This window comes from Marmota flaviventris, chromosome 8, assembly GCF_047511675.1.
Source record: "Marmota flaviventris isolate mMarFla1 chromosome 8, mMarFla1.hap1, whole genome shotgun sequence".
In the NCBI taxonomy this organism is placed as follows: Eukaryota; Metazoa; Chordata; class Mammalia; order Rodentia; family Sciuridae; genus Marmota; species Marmota flaviventris.
This window is the reverse complement of record NC_092505.1, coordinates 17,940,692-17,956,288: the sequence shown is the minus strand read 5'-3', so window position 1 is coordinate 17,956,288 and position 15,597 is coordinate 17,940,692.

Genomic DNA, 15,597 nt, shown 5'->3' with positions numbered 1-15,597 from the left:
TTAGGAACTATATGATACTTCCTTATCAATACAACATAGAATTAAACATAAATTCTGTTTCCTTTGTATAGTTCTGCTTCATACCTATTGTTCACGCTGAATTTAAGAGTATCCATGCTCACTCACAAAACTCACAATTTGAATGGTAAATTATATATGCATTCTATTCATAACAGGTATTACCGGTTAATAAGATTTACAAGGAGCAACTAAAACCTTGAGAGAGATTTATACTGTTCAAGGAGATGCAGTCTCTAATGCCATTTATCCATGCTTCACTGATTTTTATCACTTTGACTTTTAGAGGAAAATGACATAATGATGACAGTTAGCAGAGATTTGCTAAAATTCAGCAGTTAGTCATTTGAGTTCTACCGATAGATACCAAACAAGAGAGCTATTGAAGAACAAAGGTTAAATAAAGTAGCACTCCTTGTCAAATGCCCAACATCCAAGTTTTTTCCCTAGCCTTGCCTGAGATAAAAAGAGAATCCTGAAATTTCTAAGAATCTGTAATTGAGTGCCTCTTTTGAAGATGAGAAGATAGGATAAACAGGGAGAATGAAAGAGATAGAAAAATTAATAGAGTTAATACAAAAGAAACATGAAGAGGCAACAGAATTTTTAATCATGTCAGAACTGTTCTTTTGGGGAAGAAAAAGTTCTAGAAATATAAATGATCATTTCATTCATTTCAGATTTTCTTGCATAGGAACAAGGGATTATTTAGTATGATCCTTGGCAATGTGAAAAAGATGAGGAATTCAAAGCACAGAATGCTATTAGAAGAAAGGCCACAGGGTCATCAAAGTTTGTATAAATTATTTTATGCATGAAGCATAGACAATGGGACTTTTTAATAACAACAACAAAGAGTAAGCACTAAAGGGTATGCTAGCAGATCATTAAATGGTTCAGAGACTGCCATGAAATCAAATAAATAAAATTACCTTCTGTGAGGAATTAGCTCTTACTCTTCTTTTGCCTGGGAATCCTTCTCCATACATGCATAGGGCCCCATAATAGCCACTGAAAGCCACCTTCTCAGCAAGGACTTCCAGAGGGGGCCCATTTGCATTTCTAAGTCCAACTCACACAGGTGCATCCAGGCAAAAACACACTTCCTTGCTCCTTCTGTGTGTGTGCTTATTTCTACCTAACATAATGTATGTTTTTGGTGCTTATGATCTCCAAAAATGTGAGGTCCAGGAAAATAAGAATTTATATTTAATATGTCCACTGCTCAGTCACTACTTCACAGCGCTCAATAGATACCTGTTGTGTGAATAAATCATGAAAGAGAAATGTGTTCTGCTTTAGGCCAAAGGATTGAAAAATGTTATGAGAATAATTTGGATAGTAGTGGATGAGGCTCATCACACACACAAAAAAAACAGTAGTAGAAATCCAATTTGTCTCTTTATGAGAAAAAAATTTGAATATTTGTCTCTTTGAAAGTTCAAAATTATCTTTACTTTATGTATTAATACATATTCTTACCTACTCAGTGAAAGAGACTAAGAAAATGAAGCAATTTGAGCTCAACAATGAAACTTCAATCAGTGAAGACTTGCATGTATTGTGTTTATCAATTCTCTTGAAAATGTTCAGTGCTGGACTTTCAGGACCCTCTTAACAGAAAATGATTTGGATGCAGTTCTTTATAAATCTTCCAGACCATTAGCTCATCATTTTTGGTAGAGGTTTACCAGCTTGCAAAGATATTTTGTACTATGCTTTTTTAAAAAAATACACCCACAGGAATAAGAGTTATGTGTTTAACACTTTTATTCAGAAAAAGAATAAAACCTTAATTTGCCTTTTTCATAGAACTATATTTTAGGCTCAGTTCTCTATTATTTCACGGCTATGGCTTTCCAGCTAGGCTAAGATTAAAGCATGTGTTGACTCATAATGAAGATACAAACTACATACCTGACATACTTTCAGGGAAGGAAAATATTTTTGGTAATAAGACAATTTCCATAACTACTCTGAGGTCATAAAATGAGGTTGGTTTGTATTGTGCTGAATTGAACAGGGGGAAAAAAAGTGATCATGCAAAAGATATGGCAGGTCCACTAAAAGTAAAATAAACACATTCAATTTGAAGCAGTGTGAAAATGACTTGGAAGACATTTGAAATAATTTAACAGTTTAATTGTTAATTTTATTAAACACCAACTTAGACCTAGAAATCAAGAGCATTTTCTAGACCTGCTGAGTGAACGTGTGTACCCATAGGTCCACCATTGCTGATGGAAAAGCAAAAGATCAGTGGCTCGGGCTCCCACAAGTAACAAACCAGAGATGACTTCTGTCCTGATGGCAAATGAAAACTCAACTGAAAATCTACAAGTCTCCTTCGATCCAGCAGAAAATTGAGGTCATGGGGCAACCCAACACTCTAAAACACAGGAAAGATGAAAATACAGAGAATCACAGATTACTGGAAACAGAAGACCTTGCAGCAGTCACTGGTAGGAACATTCAAACCATAATTAGCAAATTGCTCAATGTGAACTAGAGTAAAGAACTCCTAGGGGTCCAATCTAAAGGGAACCCCACCCTCTCCTGAGTTTTACCTCCAGGAGACCTGCTATGTCACACATGAAAATCAGGGGAAACCTGCTTACCCTTTGAGCAGGTAGAAGAGAAATCATCTAGATGTACACTCAGGTGTTCTGTTTTTACTGAGTCCATCCTTCCCTTAAGGAAAACTGCCTGGTCTTTTCTGACCACAGCAAGAGCAATCAGACATCAGGAGTAAAGGCAGGCTTCCTGTTTCACGTAGGTTTATTTGTTTGTTTTTTAATAAGGACAAGAAACTTTTAAAGCCACAGACCAAGATTGTGGTCTCTAAAATAATAGAGATGTAATTATGAGGTTATAGAATATAACCTATGTTTAAAAGCTTATTTCACATCAACGTGTCTCCGGTATAATGACAGTTAAGTTGCAATTGAGAGAAATAGAAGATACAGATTCCATTTTAGGAGGAGATTACAGAAAAATAAAAAGCCAATGGGGGATAAAAGCATAAACACACCAGAGGAATCCATGTCATGGGCATCTATCTCTACAGAAAACATTAAACAGAATCTAATTTCCTAGCCAGACAAAAACCCAACACTAAAACCCAGCTTACCTCACTTCCTATTACAAGACACATTATTATGCTTTCAACCAAAACTTGCAAGGCATGTTAAAAGGCAAGAAAAATAGGCTGAAGAGCCAAAGTAAACAATTAGACCCAAATATGGTAAATATTTTGAAATTGTCAGACCAGCCAGACACATTGGTGTACACCTATAATCCCAGCAACTCAGGAGGCTGAGGCAGGAGGAAAACAAGTTTATAGCCAGCCTCAGCAATTTACTGAGGCCCTAAGCAACTTAGTGAACCCCAGTCACAAATTAAAACAAAAAAAAATTAAAAAGGGCTGGGGATATGGCTCTGTGGCTAAGTACCCCTGGGTTCAGTATTTGGTAGCAAAAAATGTAAATAAATAAAATAAAATAAATTATCCCAAGAGATATTTAACATAACTATGATAAATATGCTAAAAAATTTTAATGGAAAGGGTAACAAAATACCAGATGAGATGAGCAATGTAAACACAGAGACAGAAACTCTAAGAAAGAATCAAAAGAAATACTAGAAATCAAAAACACCATCAAAGAAACAAAGAATGGTCCATAATGTCTTTATTTAACTACAGACAGCCAAGAAAATTTCAGTAAACTCATAGATGCATCAATAGAAACTTTTCAAATGGAAAAAAAAAACAAGATGTTTAAAAACTACAGAATAATGAAAAAATACTATACAACTATAAAAAGCATAAAGCTTTTTGAAAGCATTCAAGCCCCAAACTTACTGGACCAAGTAAAGATATGTTACAGGAATATTACAAGGATTAAAAAGATAGAGAAGAAATACTTGAACTAGCAATGGCAAAGAATTTTCCAAAGTTAATGGCAAACATCAATCTATAGATACAGGCTACTCAGAGAATATCAAGCAGATGTATAAACATAACAAGAAAAAAATATGTATATATTATATATATATATATATATATATATATATATATATATATATCTCCAAGTATAGCATATACAAACTGTGCAGAAACAAAACTAAAATACCTTGAAAGAGGTAGAAAACAAAAATACATATAGAAAAATGAAGATAGGTGTTGTGTTGGTCTTCTCTTCAGATAGCACATAATCAAGAAGAGAAAATCTTTAAAGTGTTGAAAGGAAAAAAAATACTTTAGAATTCCACTGTAGCAAAATTGTCTATCAAAAGTGATCCAACAGCAGGTGAGTACAACTTCTTTCCAAGCTCACATTGAACATCCAAGAAAGTAAATCACATCCTTGGAATAAAACATTAATAAAAAGGATAAACTGATAGCAAGGATAATCGAGTAAGAGAGAGAGAGAAAAAAGGTACAAATTAAAATTATAAACAATTATTTTGAAATTAAAAGCACAATAGCATTTATATATGTATATGCATATATATTTATATATACATGCTATATATAAATGTATATATGCATACATTTTTATATATACAATTTATATATATATATATGTATATATAAATGTATGTATATATGTACATATATGTATATATAAATGTATGTATATATACACACATATATATATAAACTTGTTGGACTTATTTTGCTTGTATTTTGTTAAAAATGTTTCATTTGTGTTCATCAGATGTTGGTTAAGCACAGTGAATTTTTAATGTGGCAAAATTATTTTGTGTGATGCTTTTACAGTGGGCGTTTTTATTAGAACAATAGAACAAACAAAAAGACAGCTGAGGAGGTTATTGCAGATTTCAACAAGTATTTGGAGCCTCGGGAAAAACACAGTCCTAGCTGGGAAAGGAACTACAAAATGAATTAATTCTACAGATTTGCTTCAAAATTTAATGCCTACCATTAACAACAGAGTGTTGTGCACTCCAGAATTTGTTAAGGACATCAATCTCCAGTTAAGTGTTCTTACCACAAAACAATAACAAAATAAAGGGACACAAAAAGACTTTGGACAGTGTTGGGTCTAATATCTTAAATATGTTGATGGTTTAAATACTGTTGATGGTTGATATGTTTACATATATTGACTCTCAGGTAATACACACAAGCATATACATATACGGTTCTTTGCAAATATTTGATTCTTTTTATATTTAGAAAAAGAGACAATGTGATGATGTTCACAGAATACACACGATGCATGCAAGTTATGATATATAGAAGGCACAGGGTATATACATTTCCAGGACCACACACAAATGGAAAAAGTGGTTCAGGATATTGAGACAAATTTCAGATAAAACTCACTAATTAAAACTAACTGGATTTACTAACAGACTCACAAAAAAATCAAGAAAACTAGATTTCTTAATAGTCTATGCAACAAAATATTATTTGTGTGGAGGAGAAATAGTGCTGAGCATTGAACCCAAGGGTGGGCTATCAGTGAGCTACCTACCCAGCCCTTTTTCTATTTTGATACAGGTCTCACTAAATTACCCAGTGTGGCCTTAAGCTTGTGATCCTCCTGTCTCAGAATTCATAAGTCCATAAGTCTGTAATGAATGCCTGATTCTTGAAAGTGTTAAACACCCTGAATGGACCCACTAAAGACAAACTGGTAAAGTATTTCCACCCCTACCCATGAAAAGTAAGGCTCATGCTTTCCCCCACCCATAGAAAAGCGGAGCATTAATGGTTATCCAGGAAAATCTCAGAACAAGATTAAAGCACTCTGAGAGCCACTTGCAATGCAATCTTTTATAATCCCTAGACCTATGGAGGGGCAGTCCTCACTACAGGGAACAAATGCAGGACTCATATCTTCCTAGTCAGCATGAACTTTGCCCAATATGGCAGAACATACGAAAACCACACAGCTGTTTTCATACATTGGTTCATTGATTCACCGAACTTTCATGGAACATCAACTATATAGTATACTATACACTGTGGATCATGAAATGACTAAAAATAAATGCAATAGTGATCACAACCTATTAGGCAGTTCCATTCTCCTATAATATTAATAAATAGAATTCTTATTTTTCCCCAATTAAGTAAGCCAACATGATGTATCCGTCTATATTTCTCTGTGTGATCATATATTCCAGTCCTTCAGGATCTTGACTATTTTTTCCTAAAACATGATTTTGTGAAAATTCTGCTCTTTCACTTAACTTATGTATAAATTTTATTTAATTAATCATTAAAAAATATTAGAAAAAAATTGCAGCCAGGTTTAAAAACTACCAGCTGTCAAAATCAAATTCTTCCATACCTTGCTGTGTGATCCTGACCAAGTTGCTGAATTCCTCTGTACTTTATTTTTCTCCTCTTTACAGTACAATGTACAATGTATCTAGCACAATATAATAGTATCAACTTTGTAGTATTGCTGTATTTATGTGAGTTAAAAACTTCAAAGTACCTCAAAGAGTTCTGTGTAAAATACAAAGTGCTAAATATATGTTTATATGTTGGTTGGTACTGCTTCTACCCTCTCTGTTACTACTAATGCTGTTGTCATTATTGTTTTAATCTTAATGGATAACAGGTTGACTCCTGTCCATATAATCAACAGGAATGTTTTCTCATTATCCCATGGCACATTAACCAGCACAAATGTTGATTGCTTAGTAGCTACATCTGTACTGAGAGCCCATCAATAGTTTGTATCTATTACCAAATAATATCTTGATTTGGGGACAGACTTAACTCTTTGTGACAGTCACTAGCATCTCATTATGGTAAAAGTTTTGAGGGTATTTTTTTAAGCTAGAGAGTTATGCAAATATTATATATGCCCACTGCTCATTTAAGCAGATCTACTGAAGTGCAATATGACTGACATTGCACATCAGTTCAGCATATATTTCCAAGTAGTAGAGCATAGGTGTGCTGTCAGCTGTATGACAAGAATATAGCAGGGCTATGCATCCTCTGGGAGAGATTCGCTACAATTACTTAAATTCCTTACACTTAAAATTCTCAGGATTTCTCTAGAGGAAAAAAAGTGAGGCCTTTAACTACAAGCCTTCTACTCTGCTGTATCTTCACATCTCTGTGAATCTTGATTTAGGCTAAGTGCATCATTAATCTTTAACGTTATCAACCCAAGAACACAATTAAAGTCAAACAGAATAATGAGTGGTATTAAAGGAATACTAAGGAGCCTGGCCAAGAATGCATTGAACCACTCCATATGCTGCATAATGACATACACCCACTAATTTGCATAGATCCAGAGCTTTTAACCCTTTCATGAAAGAAAAGGTTAGCAAAACTTGTCAGTAACAGGCCAGATAAAAATTTTTGTTTAATTTTGTGAGCCATACAGCCTGCATTATAACTACTCAACTCTGCCACTGTGCCATGAAAACCCCATAGATAATGTAGAAATGAATGGACATGGCTCTGTTCAACCTCACTTATGGGCACTGAAAAATTTCTATGTAATTTGCACACATTACACATTTTATTAATTTAAGAATTTTCTCCAACAATTTAAAAATGCAAAAGAAATCTCCGCTCAAAGACTGTACAAAAGCATATAGCAGGCTGCATTCAACTCACAGACAATAATTTCCTGACCCCTAATATATTGGAATCAGAATGCTTTGAATTTAATAAGTTACATTAATACTGTAATCATGACTTGGAAGAGTAATTTGTAATATAAAATGTCTCAAGGAGTGCATTACAGCATCGGTTTTCTTTTTATGCTTTATCAATTTAGGATCTCACATTGACAATCATGGGTTATAATTCACATCTACCATAGGAGTGGGTCTGGGGTAAAAACATAATCCCTTGGAAAATACATTTCCCAAAATATAGCAAAAGGGGTTGTATCTAGAACTGTTTAACGCTCAGTGTCTCAAAAGCATTATGGAGAAGTGAAGGCCCATTGTGATTCATGCAACTCCAACAGGTAATTTCAATCTGCACCTGGAATTAGAGACCACTGGACTTCTGAGCTTCAGTTCTCTTTCTGCTCAATAAGTCTAAGAATTAACATTCTGCATATTCATGTTGGTATAGTTATCAGCAATCATGTAACACTACTTCAGGGAATATTAAATTTAAGTTATTAGTAGGACCCTTTGCAGAACTATTCAACTTTTCAGAACTATTTAACCTCTTTATGATAGCAAAAAAAAAGAGAAAAGAAAAATATTTTATTTGTTAATATAGTTTTGAAAAATGGAATTCAATAAGTAAACAAAACAAAACAAATCATACATAACTTCCATCCTAATAGTTAAACCACAGAAACTTCTAGAGGAGAAAAAAAATTAGTAGCAATTTGAGAAATATCTGTTTTTCTTAATGTTTCAACAAGCCAAATTGTCCCATTTCAAATGCTTTATAGTTTGAGCATCATTCTTTTCTTCCAATTCCATTATTCAAAAGAAAGTTCACACAAATATACAAAATAAGGAGTTTACATTTTCACAATATGGTTCATTTGTTTCTAGCATTTAATACTTTCCACAGTCAATATCTTGTCTATAATCATTTGCTTGATTCCATTTTCAACTGTCAGTTCCCCTAAAATAGTCATCAGAAAAATTGGATGATCAAGTGAGGCTTAATATTGTAGATTGGCAGTAAGGGAGAGACACAAATCACTCCTTGACAGAGCAGGAATAATGCCACAACCTTTCCAAATGTGAGGAGAGGATGTTTAGAGTTTTATGACCTGTGACATGTGACTTTAAGATGGGTATTTCCAGCTGGAAACTGGTTGAAATTGGGTGTAATTTATGAGTAAAGAGCTTTGGATTGCTGAGAACAGTAAGGAATGAGTCTTGAAGGGCTTTTTGATAAGCCGCATGTCAGTCTTGGTTAGCTATTAGAGTTGACTCACAGTCTTGTCTTTAAAAATTAAATGTTTATTGGAACAAGTAACAGTTATTTATGCTTGACCTTGAGATATGTAATGTTTGACCTTGAGATATGTAAATTTTCTTGCCACCCATATCACTTAACACAAAGGCAGAAAAGTATGCCAGGACCTTGAATGGTTCAACACAAGGAGAGAAATTTATGTTTTATTAATGCTTATTGACCTTTTCAGTCATGCATTAGCCAAAGCTGAAAGGGAGACTATTATGTTATGAGGATATAGACAAAGATCAGAACTGTTATATGGTGTGTTAGATTGTGGTAAGTAGAATTATGTTCCCCAATCTTTGCCTGCTTCCTAATTCCCAGATCCTACAAATATGTTAGATTACATGGTAAAGGTGAATTTAAGATTATGGATAACCTGAAGACAATAATCACCTAACCTGAAAATAGAAAGATTATACTGGTTTATCCAGGTGGTCATAATATAATAATAAGTCTAAAGTAGAAGAAAGAGAGAGAAAGAGAGGTGAGCTCTCAGGTAAGTGTTAGGAGTTCCATGGCACACTTTTCAGAGAAAGTACTGAATAATATTTTTCAAAAATCATCATAACATCCAGAAATTATTCTAAGAACATACAGGAAATTTTTAAAATATATCCTCAGTAAAATTTATGATTATTCAGAAGAAAAAAGTACAATATTGGATCAAAGATTACTCATTCTCCACTGTCCCTCCTAGCTCAGAGAGATGTAAACTCCAATATAAACTTCTATAACCAGAACACAGGTTTTCTTCTTTCTCACTTCCCTGTTGTAGGGTCTTCTTCCATGTTAGCCTTCAGGAAAATAAAACGTTAATATGTCTGTTCCTTAAAATTATTATATTTGATTACTCATCTCTTCTCTACCTATTATTTCAGGGATACTACAGTGATTTTCCACTTGTAGGAGAATAAAAAGTTTGCTGCCTTATTATAAGAGCGGCAGGCAAGGGACCTAGAATATCCAAAACAATCTTGAAAATAAAAAAGTAGTAGTACTCATGTTTCTCAGTTTCAAAACTTACTGCAAAGCAATGCAGTGTGGAACTAGCACAAAGAAAAATATATAATAGAGAAGGAATTGAGAGACCAGGAATAAAAGCATATACCTATGATCAGTTGTTTTTTAAGAATTCAAGAAGGAATAGTTATTTCAACAAATGGTGCTGAGACAATTGAACAGCCTCATGTAAAAGAATGAAATATGAACCATACTTTAAACCTTACAAAAATTAACTGGAAATGGATCAAAGACCCGAAGGCAAAAGTGAACTATAAAACACCGTTGAAAATCCTCTTGAGTTCTGATGTGACAAAAGAACTCATAGATATGACACCCAAATCACTAGTAACAAAAGATAAAAATAAATCATTTGAAGTTCATAAAAATCAAACACATTTAAGATTTAAGAGACACTATCAAGAAAATGAGAAGACAATTCATAAAATGGGAGAAAATGTTTACTGATCCTGTGTCTTATAAGATATATCTTAATGAAAGTTCTTACAGTTCAGCAATTAAGAAAAAATAAAATTAAAAAAATAAGTGATATGAACAGATTTTTCTCCACATAAAACATAAAAAAGATGCTGAACTTGTAAGTCGTCATGGAAATGCAAGTGAACCCAAAATGTGATGCTGTTTTGTAGCTATCAGGATGTCAATCAATCAAAAAGACAGATAATCACAAGTGTACTAACACATAATCAAAAGTATTAATAAAGGTATAGACAACATCTAACCCCCATGTGGTAGTTCTAAAAATGTAAAATGGTGCAGTCACTTGGATAAATCTTCTCACAGTTTCTCAAATTATTAACTATAGAGAATTTCCCTTAATTTCAGTAAGGCACACACTCAAATTGAAAACAGATATTCAAATAAATTTGTATACAAATGTTTATAGCAGCATTATTTACCATAGCCAAAAAGTAGAAATGACCCTAATATCAGATGACAGGGAACCAAATGGGGGCATATCTACATGATGAAAACCTATTGGGCTATCACAAGGAATGAAGTACCAGCACATTATACAACACATGTGAACCTTGAAAACATTGTTAGGGAAGTCAGTCAAAACAGACCACATACTATATGATTCCATTCATAGGAACTGTGCAGAGATGGGAACTCTACAAAGTCCAACTACACTAAGTTCTCAGTGCTGGAGTTAATGGGATGATGGTAAACAAGATAATAGGTAAAGAAAATAAAGATTCTCTTTATTTTAAATATTTTTAGCTGTAGGTGGACACAATGTCTTTATTTTATTTATTTATTAATGTGCTGCTGAGAATCAAACCCATGCTAGGCAAATGCTCTACCACTGAACCACAACTCCAGCCCATGAAGATTCTTTTTGAGGTGAACAAATGTCCAAAAAATGGGCTGTCTTGGTAGTTGAACACATCTGTGAATAGACTCCAAATCATTCAACTGTACATTTTATATGAGTGCTGAATGTAAATTTTAAAAAGTGAAAGAAGATGGAATCAGAGGAGGTAAATTCAGACAGGAGTAAAATATACAGTGATACAGTATGAAGAGCATTTCCCAGCTCTGCCAGCTTTGAGACTAAACAGGAGGACATGAGCCAAAGACTGAGAGAAGCCTTCAGTGCCTGGAAAACTCAGGATGGATTCTCTAATAGGGCCTGTAGGATGAAATGCAGCCTGGCCACTCCCTCCCACTTAGCCCAAGTGAGGACAGTGATGAACTTGAAGTGACAGAATGGCAAGATGGATCTGTGATATTTTAGTAGGACACTTACAATCTTAGTGAAAGCATCTATGTAAAAAAAAAAAAAATCACTGCCAGGGAGTTGACTTCAACCTCCATATTGTCTCTTTTTGTGTGGTCTTCTACCTTTATCATTTACCCTCCAGGATGGTTGAGAAGAGGTACTTTGACCTGTTACAATTTTTAGTTATATTTCTGCTTAAGATAAAACAAACTGGTTTCTAGGCATTCCCAAAGAAAGGATGACCTGAAAATCATGACTGCTGCAGTCGTAGATACCAGACACCAACTCTTTTATCTCCTCAGTGAACAAGGAGATCTGCCACCTGGACAGATTTGTCCCCATGAAGGAGACACATGCTAGGTGCGATCTGAGGTTCCATAAGGTGTGTCCTGCCTGACAGTCCACTGTATCAGTCGCAAACTATGAGATCTCAACAAGTAAGATTAAATCTGGATGTTTTTATGAATATCTCTAATAAATCTGTTCAAAGAAAGGCAGTTTTTCATATTAATGATAGGCAGTTATGAGTTTTTTATCGTTGCATTACTGAAAGAACACTAGCAAGATTTAAAGTATTATTAAAGGAATTTCTAAGGAGAAAAATAAATATTTCATAGTGTGCAAGCATACTTTCTGAGAAATATTCTGTGTTTTCAGTGATGAAAAAAAGATTGTGCAACATTAGCGACCATCGACTCAGGAAAACTAATAAGATAAGCCAGAATGAATTTTAATAGTTGAGATACAAATGCTACTACACTGAGACAAAATGAGTATGAATTTGTCACTGCATCAGTCAGATTTTCATCACTGTGACCAAAATATCTGACAAGAACAACACAGAGGAAGAAAGATTTATTTTGGCTCCCAGTTTCGGTGGTCTTAGTGCATGGTCAGCTAGCTCCAAGACATGAAAGTCATAATGAAAGGACTTGGCAGAGGAAAACTGCTCAACTCAAGGAAATCAGAAAGCAGAGAGGTGTCCCCCGTGACTTACTTCCTACAGTCATGCCCCATTTGCCTACAGTGGCCACCCAGTAATCCATTCAACTATCAATGAATTAATCCAGCAAACTGATTGATCCACTGATGAGGCTGGAGCCCTAATCATTGCCTAAAATCCCCACCTCTGAATCTAGCTGCACTGGGATTATGCTTTCAACACATGGGTTTTATTTGGGGCGGGGGAGAGGGGCACATTCTAGATCCAAACCATAACACCACTGCTTTGAGCTAAGGGCTTCAAAGTAACAATGAGTCAGTGATTATTTAAATGAGGTCAAGTCATATCTTCAAGGACTTCCCAAGATCACTTAACAATAGGTAAGAAGAAGGTTTATAAGAAAGACTGTGTTGAGAGGTTGAAGTCTTAATGCTAAATTGCATAATGTCTTGTCTTTTAATGATTCTGATGAAGAATTTTGGTTACCAAGGACTTACATGAGTCAGATATAGGCGCAGAAATTTTGGAAAAGCTAATTAACTATTTCCTACAGGTACTAGTATAATTCAGAGATCTTCTTAATTGTTTTAGTCATCAAGAATATTTGAATTGTTTATCGTCTGTCAGAATTTAGTTACCTCCTTTGGCTAAATCATTCAATAGGTAATCCCCTTTACCTTGAAAAGCTTATACTTTCCTTTTGAAACAAACCAGTAGGTAGATAAATATAATCAATGAGGTATAGGCACACACCATAATTAAAACACAGCAATAGGTCATTTTCATGAAGGTACTAAAGTCCTAAAGACCTTGAATAAAGATTTGTGAACTAGATGTAGTGCATGTTTATAATCCCAGCTACTGGAAAGGCTGTGTACTTAGGAGGATCACAAGTTCAAGGGTAGTATGGACAATTTAGACCTTGTCTCAAAGTAAAATTAAAAGGGCCTGGGATGTGGCTTAGTGGTAGAACACTTGCGTAGCATGAAGAAGGACCTAGGCTCAATTTTCCAGTAACAGACACAGACACATACACAGAGAGAGAGAGAGAGAGAGAGAGAGAGAGAGAGAGAGAGAGAGAAGAAGAAGAAGAAGGAGGAGGAGGAGGAGGAGGAGGAGGAGGAGGAGGAGGAGGAAGAGGAGGAGGAGGAGGAGGAGGAAGAGAAGGAGGAGGAGGAGGAAGAGGAGAAGGAAGAGGAAGAGGAAGAGGAGGGAGAAGAGAAGAAGAGAGGAGAAGAGAGAAGAGAAATTCATTGAGAAAAATAATTAATTAGGTGAGAATGCCTTGTAATCTGGATACACTGTTGATTTACCTGGAAGAAAAAGTCAGAATTTGGGCTGGGATTGTGGCTCAGCGATAGAGCACTTGCCTAGCACAGGCGCGACCTGGGTTGGATTCTCAGCACCACATAAAAATAAAGGCATTGTGTTGTGTCCAACTACAAAAAAAAAAAGATTTTCTCTATCTCTCTCTCTAAATAAATAAATAAATAAATAAAATAAAAGGCAGAATGATCACATACATTCCTGAAGGTCAGTAAACAGTACAAAACACAGATCTACACTATAATGTGACACAGAGTATAAAATAGTATTTCCATTGAATACCAAACAGAGGTATTAAATGACAATTTCATTATGACCTGAGATGCTTAATACATCAATATTGTCTTCAGGTTGGTCTTTTGACTGAAAATAAGGAGCTATTATAGTTCCAGGTGAATGGTGACTTTCAGATATTGGATTTAGTCTTTTTTAAAATTTTAGATTTAGAGAGCTTTGTGCAAATTTTATAAAGTTATAGGTGAATCAATATACACTATTATGGATCCAGATTATGTCAACATCATTAGAAATGTGAGCTCATAAAGAACACTCCACTCTGAGGATCTTCAATACGGGCTTGATTTAGACACATGAATATTAAACTCATGTTCAAGGCAGCCATGACCTCACTATAAATAGGGGTATCCTTAGGATTTTCCTTTAAAAATACATATCAGTAATGTTTACTCTAACAATTCTGTATGCACAGTACCCTTCTTCACCTTAACTTAGCAGATGTGATGTTACCAAAGAGAAAAGAGTATACCTCAAACAAAAGGTCTAAATATGATGGTTGAAGACTAGTAGGTGAGGGATATCTGAGCATTATGAAAGATACTCAACATTTGATTAGTACTTTTTTATCTCAGGAAGAAGCATAATTTAATAAAAATATATAAAGTAGGTATTACAACACCCAAATCATTGACAAATTTCCAAGTTTTCACCTTGTTAAAATGTAAAATGGTAATTTAAATATTGGTAGTATTCTCATTGGTCATCCAACTTGTTTTATATTTCCTTCAGTGTCTTAGGTGGTATAAAAGAATTTTTTAGTGTCATTTCTGCTTATTGTTTATATTTATCTAAAGGATCCCACACTCAAGTCCTTGAAACTGAAATCTGGTAATTTTATCATAAGGTCAGCAAGACCTCTGGGTCTTTTTATGCTTTTGCCTATTGGAATTTTCAAAAATATCCACAGATGTGTTGGAGATGCTGTGTTAGGGCTAATTTTCTCTCAGCATTTGTCTTTATGTTATATCCTATTTTAGATTGAAGACCATTCTCCTCAAAGAAGAAAGCAATTCTCATGTGCTTCAGCCCATATTTAATGGGTCATCATTCTATGCCTATAAGAAAAAAAAGTTAAGTCCAGTCTATTTTCATAGTAAAGAAATTGGAGATAGTCTCCAAAAGTTCTTATTTAAGATACACAATTTGTCTAAATTCTTCTGAATTTTGATGTGATTATGTGTGGACTGGGGTAGAAGGAGGTTCTGTTACAAAGCTTTCAGGAACTTCCAACTCCACTTGACCTTCAATTTCCAATGGTTTACACTTGAGGGCTCTAGATTCCTAATAAAAAGCTGATATAGGTTATAGAGATCTGTATCTTCC